Raw genomic sequence first — 10830 nt, 5'->3', positions numbered from 1 at the left:
CCCCCCCCCCCCCCACACACACACACACACACTCCTTTTAGTCTCTGTTTCTCCTCTTCATTTCTTTTTCTCTCTTTTTGTGTGTTTCTTTTCATCTGCTAGCCGGCGATTTCCTCCTTCTTTTTTACCATTCCCAAATCCTCAGTCTTCTATTTTCACTGCCCTCCGATCTCTCACTCCTTTTTCTTTCTGTCCCTCTTTATTCCCAGTTGTGTTCTCTCACCACCACACACACACACAGTCTTCTTTTCCCTTTTATTTTCTCTACTTTTTGCATAGTGTTCGCCGGGGGAGCCACAGGGCAGAGAAATAATTCAAAGTCTTTGCATATTGCAGGCGCTGTGGTCAGCGGCAGAGCCCCGTTGCACTGACACATTAGTTTATCTGATAAGTTTATCTGGACTGACCCAGCAAACAGCCTACACCATGACAAATAGCCTGGGTGCTGCCCGGACACACACACAATCACACACACAGACACACACACAGACACACACACACAGAAGATATGTAGAACACACTCTCTGCCGCTGTCTGTGGGCCAGGAAGCATACGTGCCTGTGGAGAAGACAGCTTTAAAGAAATCTCCAACCAACAAAAAAAAGGGGGGGGGGGGGGGGACAAATGAAAGCGGAAAGGGAGAAGGGGAGTCAAGATAAAAATAAAAAACTAGCGAGATGTACTGTAGCATCGCTTTAGGTAACAAGAGTGATTTTCTGCATTGTTTAATTTTTAATCACTTTGCCTTCCCCGACATTCCTCAGCTCTTTTTTGCATATTCTATATATAAATATATAATTAATGTCTGAGAGGCAGATAAAAGAAGCGGAAAAAAATACAATTTTCACAAGAGCGGCTGAGAATCATTTGTTGTTCTCAAGAACAAATTAATGCAGAACACAAAAAAAAAGTACAGTTGCTGAAGCCGAGCTTCTATTTTTTTCCCCACCCTTCTTGTTTTTGTACAACTTTGCACACATCACATGTTCCTTTGTTCCTTGCCTGGTCATATCAGTGTGTTTCTGGAGAACAGTAAATGGTGTCCCTGAGGCAGGAGGGCGGGCTGCAGACTGGCAGCTGCTGTTCTCACCACTGGGAGGGCGAGCTGCTGGAGAAGTGAGCTCAGGATGGAGCTGCTGCGATAGCGCTGTTACTGCTCATCTGATCAATGCCAGCAATGTTACAGCAACTGGAGGGGTGTGGTTATGAAAAGAACAACGGGGAAAGAAACCGCCACACCGTGGTCTCCGGGGTGAAAGTCCTGTGTTGTTTGACCCGTCCACCACCTCGAACAACGTCCTAATGCAGATTTTTTGGCTTTTCATTACTACTCGCTACCGTAATTTTGCTGTTATCACGAAAGGTGATTCCCATTGTGTTATGAGTTTTTCCAACTGACTACTGCCCTGCACTGAGATATTCCTTAAAGGCGCTATACCTCTCCTAACTACAAAAGCCTGCTAGAACACGATGAATTTGGTCTGAAAGTCCCAACCAAACCGGATCATGGTTCAGTTTGATCCAGATCGAGACTAGGGTTTAGTCTGAACCATTTCCTGATTCCCGGGAATGGTTTTGACGGGAAACAGGAAATAAAATGAAATAAAAACCGCAAGGAGTGTACATCTATCGTGTCACATGGTAACGTTGATGCAGGCAATGGTGCTGTGATGTAGCTACGGTAACAAAGGCTCAATAAATTCATCATGGAACAGTAGTCTACATCCGTGGAGGCGGAGAAAGTGGTTTCTATCTGCCGCCAATTTGTCACAAAAGTCCGAAACCGCCTGAGAACAGAGCTCAGGCGGATTGGACTTTTGAAAGCACACTTCCAGAAGAAAAAGAAAGGGACTAGTGAGAATGCATTGCAAACTAAAAGAAATATGTAGTCTGAGTTGTTAGAAGTTCAATGCAAGGCTGATATTGTGGCAGAGGGTTTAGGCTTTTATTTTTTATTTTTTAGGCTTTTTATGTTTTTGTTTTCCTACACCCTATGGCCCTGTCTTTTTGCAGTGCACAGTACATTTCTGTGGGTCGTTTTCTTTCATTTAGTTGAACTTGTGTTTAAAAGAGAAATACGCCTGGCCTGCCCTAATAAAGGAATATTTTGGGAACTTCGAGTGATTATTCCCATTTACAGCCGCATACAAATCTCAACAGCCACAGAATGGATTCGGTTTAACAGAATGGTCTAGGAATCAGTCAATGGTTTGCTTTAGCACACTTCATCAGTTTGCATAGTGGAGTTCTGTAAAATATTGGTTTTAAATGGGTTGCCTAGATTTTTATAAGACAAGTCCCAGACAATCCACGTGGCATTTTATAATCAGCGCTGCAACAGATGTCACGCACGCAGCTCACCTGCTCACGCAGCACAATTGATCATTGCAAACTGTGTTGATGGTGGACATAAACTGTGTTCTTTTCCCAAATAATAGTACAAATAATGTGAAAAAATGTCAGTTTGGGATTTGGGAACGCATATTTGAATGAAATCAATGCATTACTTGGGCTAAATAAATAAAAACAGCTATTTCCCGGTATCTAATTCATCTAATTTTTGGGGAAAAAATATTAAACCCTAACTGAGACTACCTCTTTTGGTTGGATCAGAGTTTGGCTGTTTAGTCTGGACCGTGGTCTGGTGGAGGTTTCACACCTGTAATTTTGATCCGATCAAAGTCCGGACCAGGTGTGAAAGTTCCTTAATTCATTTTAATGTTCAAAACTGTCCCTGTGTGTGTATGAGTGCATCAAATGTGTTAATGATCCCAGGTATAGAAGACATGGATAAAGTATTGTTAGAAAAAATGCATAGCGAGACTTTTCTATGTATAGAAGCTCCTGCTGTGACCTGTAGTGCTGTTGCTCCACTGTAATAAATCAGAGCAGCTATAGCTTCATGTGATTAAATGTTCAGTTGCCTTATTGTAGACATGATTTCCCCGACCAGTTCAAATCCTTCCTATTTTCTGGTTATATGTGACATCTACTGGGTCATTACTGTCCATCTTTGGTAGTAAGTGCTTTTTACTGTAGTGAATTTCCCACATATCACCTGTTTCTGACCGTTCCAAATGACATTTTACATCACCTTGAGGTTCTGCCCAGTCGCTTGTATCTGATTGTTTCTGCCATTGATTCTTCCGGTGTCTATCAACGTTCAACTAGTGCAGACTTGGTGTAGAACACTGCACCCCCCACCCCCTTAAAAATAGTGGGTTAGACAAACTTTCAACCAGGAGAGCAGGGTTCAAATCCTGTTTGAAAATAAAAAGTACACCACAAGTTCTTTTTTTAAACTACAAATGGCACGTTCAGCTTCACATGTGTGACCTTCGTGAAGTAAAATCAACGTCGGATTTCAACCCAAACAAAGATCTTGTGGTGCCTTAACTGGCTGGTAAGACTTAGATTACATTGTGGTGCATCTGTATCTGATTTTTAAAGATTTTTGTCAGACAAACTGAATGTGGATTTTGCCTCTATCACATACTTGATTTCATCACTTCCTTTTAAAGATGTTGGCTTGTCAAATGTGTTACTTATAGAGCTTTTGAATCCTTAAGGGCATGGACACAACTTAATGCGGCACAGCTGCTACTGTGGCCCCGGTGCATGTCCACTTGGTATCCTCCCTTTAAAAGTTGATGTTTTACATATTTACATTTATATCTAGTTATAGCATATGTACATATATAAACCCAGCCGGCCCTTTCTCTTCAATTCCTGGCTTTCCTTCCTCTTGCTCTTTAAACTGTTCAAGCAGTGAGGCTCAGAGTGTTAGCAGGGAATTTGTCGGGCTTTGACAGGGCCGAGCTGTTTTTTCTCAGCGCTCTTTGAAGGACGGGCGCTTATCGACACCAGGGCCCTCTGAGCTCAGGTTCCGGCACCGCTGGGAGCACGATGAGGCTAGCTTGCATCTCGATCTGGTCTCACACACACGTGCAAAGTCCATTGCTTACACACTCAGCCTGTAATACATTCAGTACACACATACATACGTATATATGTACACAGTGTTAAATGAAAAGCAGGTGCATGTGAACACATGCATGGGAAGAAGGCACATTCACAAATCATGCACACAGGAAGACATTTGCAAGATAGATGTAGTGACATTTGGATGAGTTGGGAAAGAGATAATAGAGATGATGGAGATATGGGCACAAGCATATGCACACACTCACACACACAAACACAGACACACACATGCATACACACACACTAACCTTTTCCCTTGGCATACATGAGAGGAAAACATAGAAATGCTTGCAACAGGAAGATCAATGGGGCTTTGTGGCCTCACGGTGTGAAAAAGGTGAGCTGAGGAAGGTGGAATTTCATTTTGGGATTTGACATCTATTGTGGAGAATGGACCACTGCTTCAGTCTGCAACTCAGATTCACTCAGACTACTTTTGAGAGGATCACCACGCTAATGACACAATGCTAAGGTCCAAGAAGGCCAAAAGCATCAGGTTTTGAGACCAGAATGTCCTGCTTACTTCGATCCAAAGTTTTTAATCAAAAAGGCAAGCTTTTAGTCCACCTACAAAGCAAGATTTGGGGTTACCATGTTAACTTCAGGTTCAACCCAGGGTTTTGTGTATCACAACCTGTTGCAAGACTAAAACAACTTTTGAATGTACTCATGTTCCACCAAAACAAGTTCCTTCCTGAGGCTATTTGGCAGCGACACCAGAGCTCCATCTGGCAATTTGCACTGCCCAAGATACTGTGATTGGTTTAAAGAAATGCCAATAAACCACAGCAGGTTTTTCTCCCATCCCGGAATGCTCTGTGGACTAGCTAGACCTTCTTCTAGACGGGGTTTAGCGAGTAGTGTGCAGGGGGGAAATTCCGTGTAGGGACACAGGACTTCCACCCAGACGAGCGGGGTTCGTGTCCTGTGTGTGTCCTCAATCGGCCCGTTATTCCCACGTGTCCCGGAACCATGAGGCCACCATGACCTTTACTTAACCTAACAGCATCAAAAAGGGAACCCAATAGACCCGACCAAGTGTGTCAAAAGGGACGTCAATAGTCCTGACCTTAAAGCACGTCATACGATGCAAAAGGAAACTTTTAGCGACAATAACAACAACAAAGGGACCTGAGAGGGGGGTGAGAATGTGTATAGGAAGGTCCGGCAAAGCGAGACTACACATTTCCCCACCACTAGATTTGTTGTGAAACATGTATCTAAGCAAGCTAGCTACCACTAGGGTTAGCTGGTAACTTAAGGGAAAGTCTGCCGATTTTTTGTTCTGCCATACATGCATATGAATAACGCCAGTACCCGTAGGTTTCTGTTGTCAGCCGGTCCAACTCCCGTTGGATGACGTGCTTCAGAAGGGTTTTAGATCTACAACTTTCCCTCTTTAGCGTTTAGCTCAGTGCCATAGAACCATAAATAACAGTCTGACTCTTATTGTTTGCTGCTTCCTGTTTGGTGCTTGGGGGAGGGCACCCATTGGTATTTGACAATGTTGACATGTTTTGACTTTACTACCAAGAATTAAAACTTAGATAATATAAAAAATAATATTGGAAATCAGTCCACGACAATGAAATCGCTAATAAAAAGTTGTTTAGTGTAAGGTTGGAATTAGTCAGCTTTTTCATTAAGGGAACTTTGAGAGAAAGGATAATGGCATGGTCGCCATGCTACACTAATAATATGCATACATATCACATGCAATAAGTCCAATTATGGCGGTATTATTTGTGTATCCTTAAAAATTACTCTAGTGAAATTTTATGTTTATAAACAAATCGTTGTACACAAAAGCAATGTAAGTATGTAGTATCATCTTTTTTTGTCTACTCCAGTTCTGATACAGTTACATCTCTATGCTAACTTTTCATTTTGTGGTTTGTATAGACTCTGCAGAAGGAAGTGGGAAGTCACACATTTAACAATGTAAAATACTTCAAGTAAAGACAACTTACAGTCCAAAGGTTTTTGAGGGCCAGATGTAAAAAGATTCCTTCATTGCAGGTATGTCATATCTTGGCCATGCGGTCTAAAAAGAAAGACACAGACCCTGTCACAATGAGCCAGTTAGCCTTGACTGTGAAATGCTAATAATGGAATGGCTTAGACTATCGCCTGGAAGAAGATTAAGGTCCAAGGCTTAAGCCAGAAGAATGGCCTCTAACACTTGATAAAGACCGAGTGGAGAAAGGCAAGGTAACTTAAGGAGGAGAAGGTAAAAGAGGGATATCTGAGGATTTCAAGGAATGATAAAAAAGCCAGGGATTGTAGAAGTAGAAAGACTAAACTAGCTTTATCAGGAATTTGAAACAGACAAGGTTGGGATTTTCTCACAAGGATTGTCCCTCAGCAGAGCCACAACGGAAATATGTTGACGGATTTTGACGGACGACTTTAAACATTAACTTTCACCTTCTAATTGCAGTCTTCTGCATGGTGTCGGATTGGAATGATACTTTGAAGATAACGGGCCCAAAAAATTAATTTTTCCTTCATTATCTATAATCTGTTCCCATGCATAAGATGCCAGTGCAATTTGAGCTAAATCAGGCTATCAGAAGAAGGACATGCAAAAAATGAAGAAGTGCAAATGAGAGAGAGAGACAGAGACAGAGAGGGATAAAAAAATACAAAAAAAGATAAAAATGTCCATATGTTTCGGAGGCCGGCTATCTTTTCCTCTCACTTTCTCTCCCAGCTTGCATGAGTGTCTCTCTCTCTCTCTGGTTCCAGCACTGACCCCACTCATTAAAGCTGATTAAAACTTTTACAGAGAGCGCTGTTTGCCCTCAGAAGACGATAACCTCTACAAGGCTGCTACATAAAAGAATAATAGCCGACTACAAAAGAGGGTTGGACAAAGAAAAAAAAAACGTTTCCTCGGCCTAGCGAGGCCCCAATTGGAACATTTTAGAAAATTAATGAAATTTTAGATCAAATGAATTATAAATTAAGGAGAGGGAGAGAGGAAAAAAAAAGATGAATAAGTCATAGGAAAATGTACTCTTGCTATCAAACTGTAGGAACATGTTATCCTCCACCAGGCTTGAAGAAACAGGGTCAGGTTCAAGCCATGCGGATTGGGAGGAAAACAAAGGGTCCTGCTTGGCTTGGCTTTTAAGATAATTGTTGCAACTGTACTTGAAGGGGGACTGTGGCCCCGGCCCCCACGCTGTTTTTGTTGTTTTGTTGTTTGCCATTGTTTATTTGGCGCTGCGGCGGCGGGGATTTGCGACACATGGGAATGCTTCTTTTTCAACAAAAATGACATCAAATGCAATTGCAGGCAGAATTTGTGGCTCTCTGGCTTCCTCTGTCTAATTAATAAAACCCCTTTTAATGTGGTATTAAAAATAATATAAAAAGAGGCGGCAGAGGGTACATCAGTTGATCCGTGCAAAGTTGGAATCCTTGGAAAAGTGGCGGGGGGGTTTTCTTCAGTTTTTCTTTGCCGTGTGTGAGGCGGTGGCTGCCCTGCGACAGGACTAACATGGTCCTATCAGAGACGTGTGTGATACTTCTCATGTTCGCATTCAGTGGCTGTCAAACTGAAAAATTCATAAAAGTGAGAGTGTCGGTTCGTGTCAGCTGTCATTTTGTGCTGTTAAGTCTAAGGTTGTTAAAGTGTTGGTTTAAGTACTTTAGAATCAGCGCTCTGTCTCTCTCTCACACACACACACACACACACACATATACAAGGCATGCCACACACTAACACAGCTGAAGGGTGTTAAACGGATCATTAGCACTGAGCTGAAGAGGCCCTCAACCTTTCTCCAGCGGGGGTCAGAGGTCACGGGCCTGAGGAAACAAACCACTCAGTGATCAAAGGGCAGTCTACACTGGTCAGCCCCTCTAGGTTCATTTACTTTTACAAGCTATCCTCAGCTGGTTGTGTGTGTGTTTGTGTCTGTGTGTGTGTGTGTGTGTGTGTGTGTGTGTGTGTGTGTGTGCGTGTGTGTGTGCCTATGTGTAATGTGTGTGACCATAACCCACCCGAAAAACCTATTCTATTTCCCTTTACATAAACACATGTGCAGCATAAATTGATGCAGAAAAGGCACAAAATGTTGCAGAAAATTCAAAAATTTCAATTATGTTCAAAAGTGGGAAATCTCAGTCTCCCCACTGTTGAATTTTGTATGTGTGCGTGTGCGAATATACACATAGATTACAACAGGATTTATAGACAGAATCCCCCTTCTAGATTTTTAAATTCCTGACCTTTGTACTTTTTCATTCCCTTACCCTGTTTCCTGTTCTGTAATTTTACAGTCACTCGAAATCATAGCACGTTATCATGTTATCATTAATAATCATGGCTAATCAGAGTAACACATTCAGAATATCATATATTGATATTTTCTTCTCTCTCAGTTTGGCCCACACACTGTTTTCCCACTGTATCTCGATGCTGTGGCTGCCGCGCCTCCAAGACATAATTCAAAGGGCTTTTTTTCTGTCTGACCATGAACGCTGAACACTGGGGGAACAGTGAGGGTCAATGCTTGAAATTCTCATTAACACCAGCAAAGCTCTATTTTCAGCAAATGACTCACTTCTCAACCTTGGTCCCACTGACTATCAGAAAATCACACTGTTATTGTACGGTGGATATGGGACCACTTTCCACAGACAGTTGGATCTTAGATATCTTCCATGAGCATTTTTGCCTCATACTATGTTTACACATGGCCGGCTATTTACAGAAACGGACAGTTCAACCTCACCGGTTTCAAAGATTACATTGTGCACAGCTCTCAGTTTTTAGAAAAGCATTCGTTTACATTTATGTACGTTTATATGTTGTCAATGCCGTCAAGAGCACGCCAAACCTGTAGGTGGCCGTGTAACGAGAAGCTCAAGCCCACGTTAGCCAATCAGAATCCCCAAAAACAGCAACAAGTCACTTCCTCTCCCTTCTCTTCTCTAAAAATATTATTTTAAGTGCATAGGGACTCACCACATGTAGCAGATATACTTGAGATCTTGACATTGTTTGGGTCTACAATCACAATTACAATTAACTAATAATTAAATTATTAGTTTAAATACTCTTACTTGTTGATCCCCTATGGGAAAATTACAATTTACACTCTTATGTTATGTTATAACTCCACACTACACACAGGCCGGAAATACACGCACACACACTCTTGCTCAAGTCTTACACATGCACTAATGGAGAGATGTCAGAGTGATTGGGCTGCGACTGCTGAACAGGCGCCCTTGGTTTGGTGCCTTGCTCAAGAGCACCTTGGCAGCGCCCAAGAGGTGAACTGGCATCTCTCCAGCTCCCAGTCCACACTCTGTACATGGGTCCGTCCAGGGACTTGGGCGACCCTCGGGTTCCCAACCCAACTCCAGTCCCTACCGGCCGAGCACCTGCCACTGGAACAACATTAGAAAAGTTCACGTAAAAATCCCTGTTGGTTGTGGTTTTCCTTACTTTTTGTCGCCGTTATAGTGTTTCATGTACCGTAGTCTTTCTGAGGGCTACACGTTTTGTTCTGGTTTGTGACACTTTTTATCATTTTGATATTATTACCAACGTTTGTTTAATCTTAAAATAAATATGCTAATCAGACCACGTTTGTTCATGTCTGGAAGAATTTATTAACACAATTATTTCAGAGAACAGACACCTCATTAGCATTTGTTGAAAAAAGCTGCTTTATTTAAAAACTGCAACCGTTTCATTAATGTGTCGATCATCAATAGCAGTTCTTTTAGACTTAAATCAGTTGGATTCAAATCTTGAAGCAGTTTGACTAAAATGCTAAATACTTAGTCACAAAGCTTTTGTCAAAAATGTATACTTATATGACAGTGCTTTGTAAAAAAAAATGGGGTAAAATGTAAAATATATAGATTATACAAGATCTCATGACTCTAAGAGTCAAACACTACCTTATTGGCCGGTTAGTGTGTCCAGTTGGACGTCCTGGCTGAAGCTGATGTTGACGCAGTTACGACAGTAAAGAAGACAGACGTTTTGTGTTCCTTTGCAGTGGCGTTCAATTTTAATATTCAATAACAAGAAAACATTTATTTTCACTATGAGCACGGCATGCTGACCCTTTGAAATCTGACCAATGAGGTAACAACTTCTTGTTATCTGGTAATTACTGACTCAGGACAACTTTGTTGATTTTTCCCACAGTGGTGGAAGTACATTGAGGTACTTGTACTTAACTTGAGTCTTTTCTACTTCTACTCCACTACATTTCAGAGAGAAATATTAAACGTTTTACTTCACTACATCTGCACTACATCTGACAGCTTTAGTTACTTGTTACTTTACAAATTAAGACTTTTGCACATAAAACACATGCAGTTTATAAAAGTGAAAGTTTTATTATGAATTAATCTATTCAACAATATATAGTGCTACAAGTCCAGCTGATATGATTGGCCGATCACACGCTTGGCTGATTGACTCTTTGGATCGTTTCCAGTTTCTAAAATTGTGAGGGTTTTTCTGCAGTGAGTACCTTTACTTTGAATACTTTAAGTACACTTTCCTGATTACATACAAGTAACATTTTCAGTGCACGACTTTTGCTTGTAACTTGGTAGCTTTCAAAGCTGAAGGTACAGTAAAGTACAGAGGCGTGAGGGTGTTGGCAAAGGGCCTTTTTCCACCAGCAGCTACCTCTGTCAAAATCCCCCGAGGCTGACATGTTATTCCCCTGTTTGAGCCAATAACTTGACCTTTTTTCACAGCCAACTGTGTGTGAGTGTATGTGTGTGTGTGAAAGTGTGTGTGTGTGTGTGTATGTCCAAGCGAGAGTGTGTTGGATATTGTGTTTGTGAGTATAATAGAAGGCC

The 10830-nt window shown here is 41.6% G+C and overlaps 1 long non-coding RNA gene across 1 annotated transcript in view; it reads right to left on the bottom strand.

Moving 5' to 3' along the window:
- LOC117960415 overlaps positions 1-8919 on the bottom strand; it is a 15977-nt gene extending 7058 nt beyond the window's left edge. The window contains exon 1 of the long non-coding RNA XR_004660146.1: positions 8797-8919. This is a non-coding gene — a long non-coding RNA (uncharacterized LOC117960415). The remainder of the gene's footprint in view (positions 1-8796) is intronic.
- Positions 8920-10830: the final 1911 nt, after the last annotated feature.

The sequence above is a fragment of the Etheostoma cragini genome, chromosome 17, assembly GCF_013103735.1.
Source record: "Etheostoma cragini isolate CJK2018 chromosome 17, CSU_Ecrag_1.0, whole genome shotgun sequence".
Lineage (NCBI taxonomy): Eukaryota > Metazoa > Chordata > Actinopteri > Perciformes > Percidae > Etheostoma > Etheostoma cragini.
The sequence above is the reverse complement of the archived record's forward strand: the minus strand, read 5'-3'. Positions and strand labels throughout refer to the sequence as shown.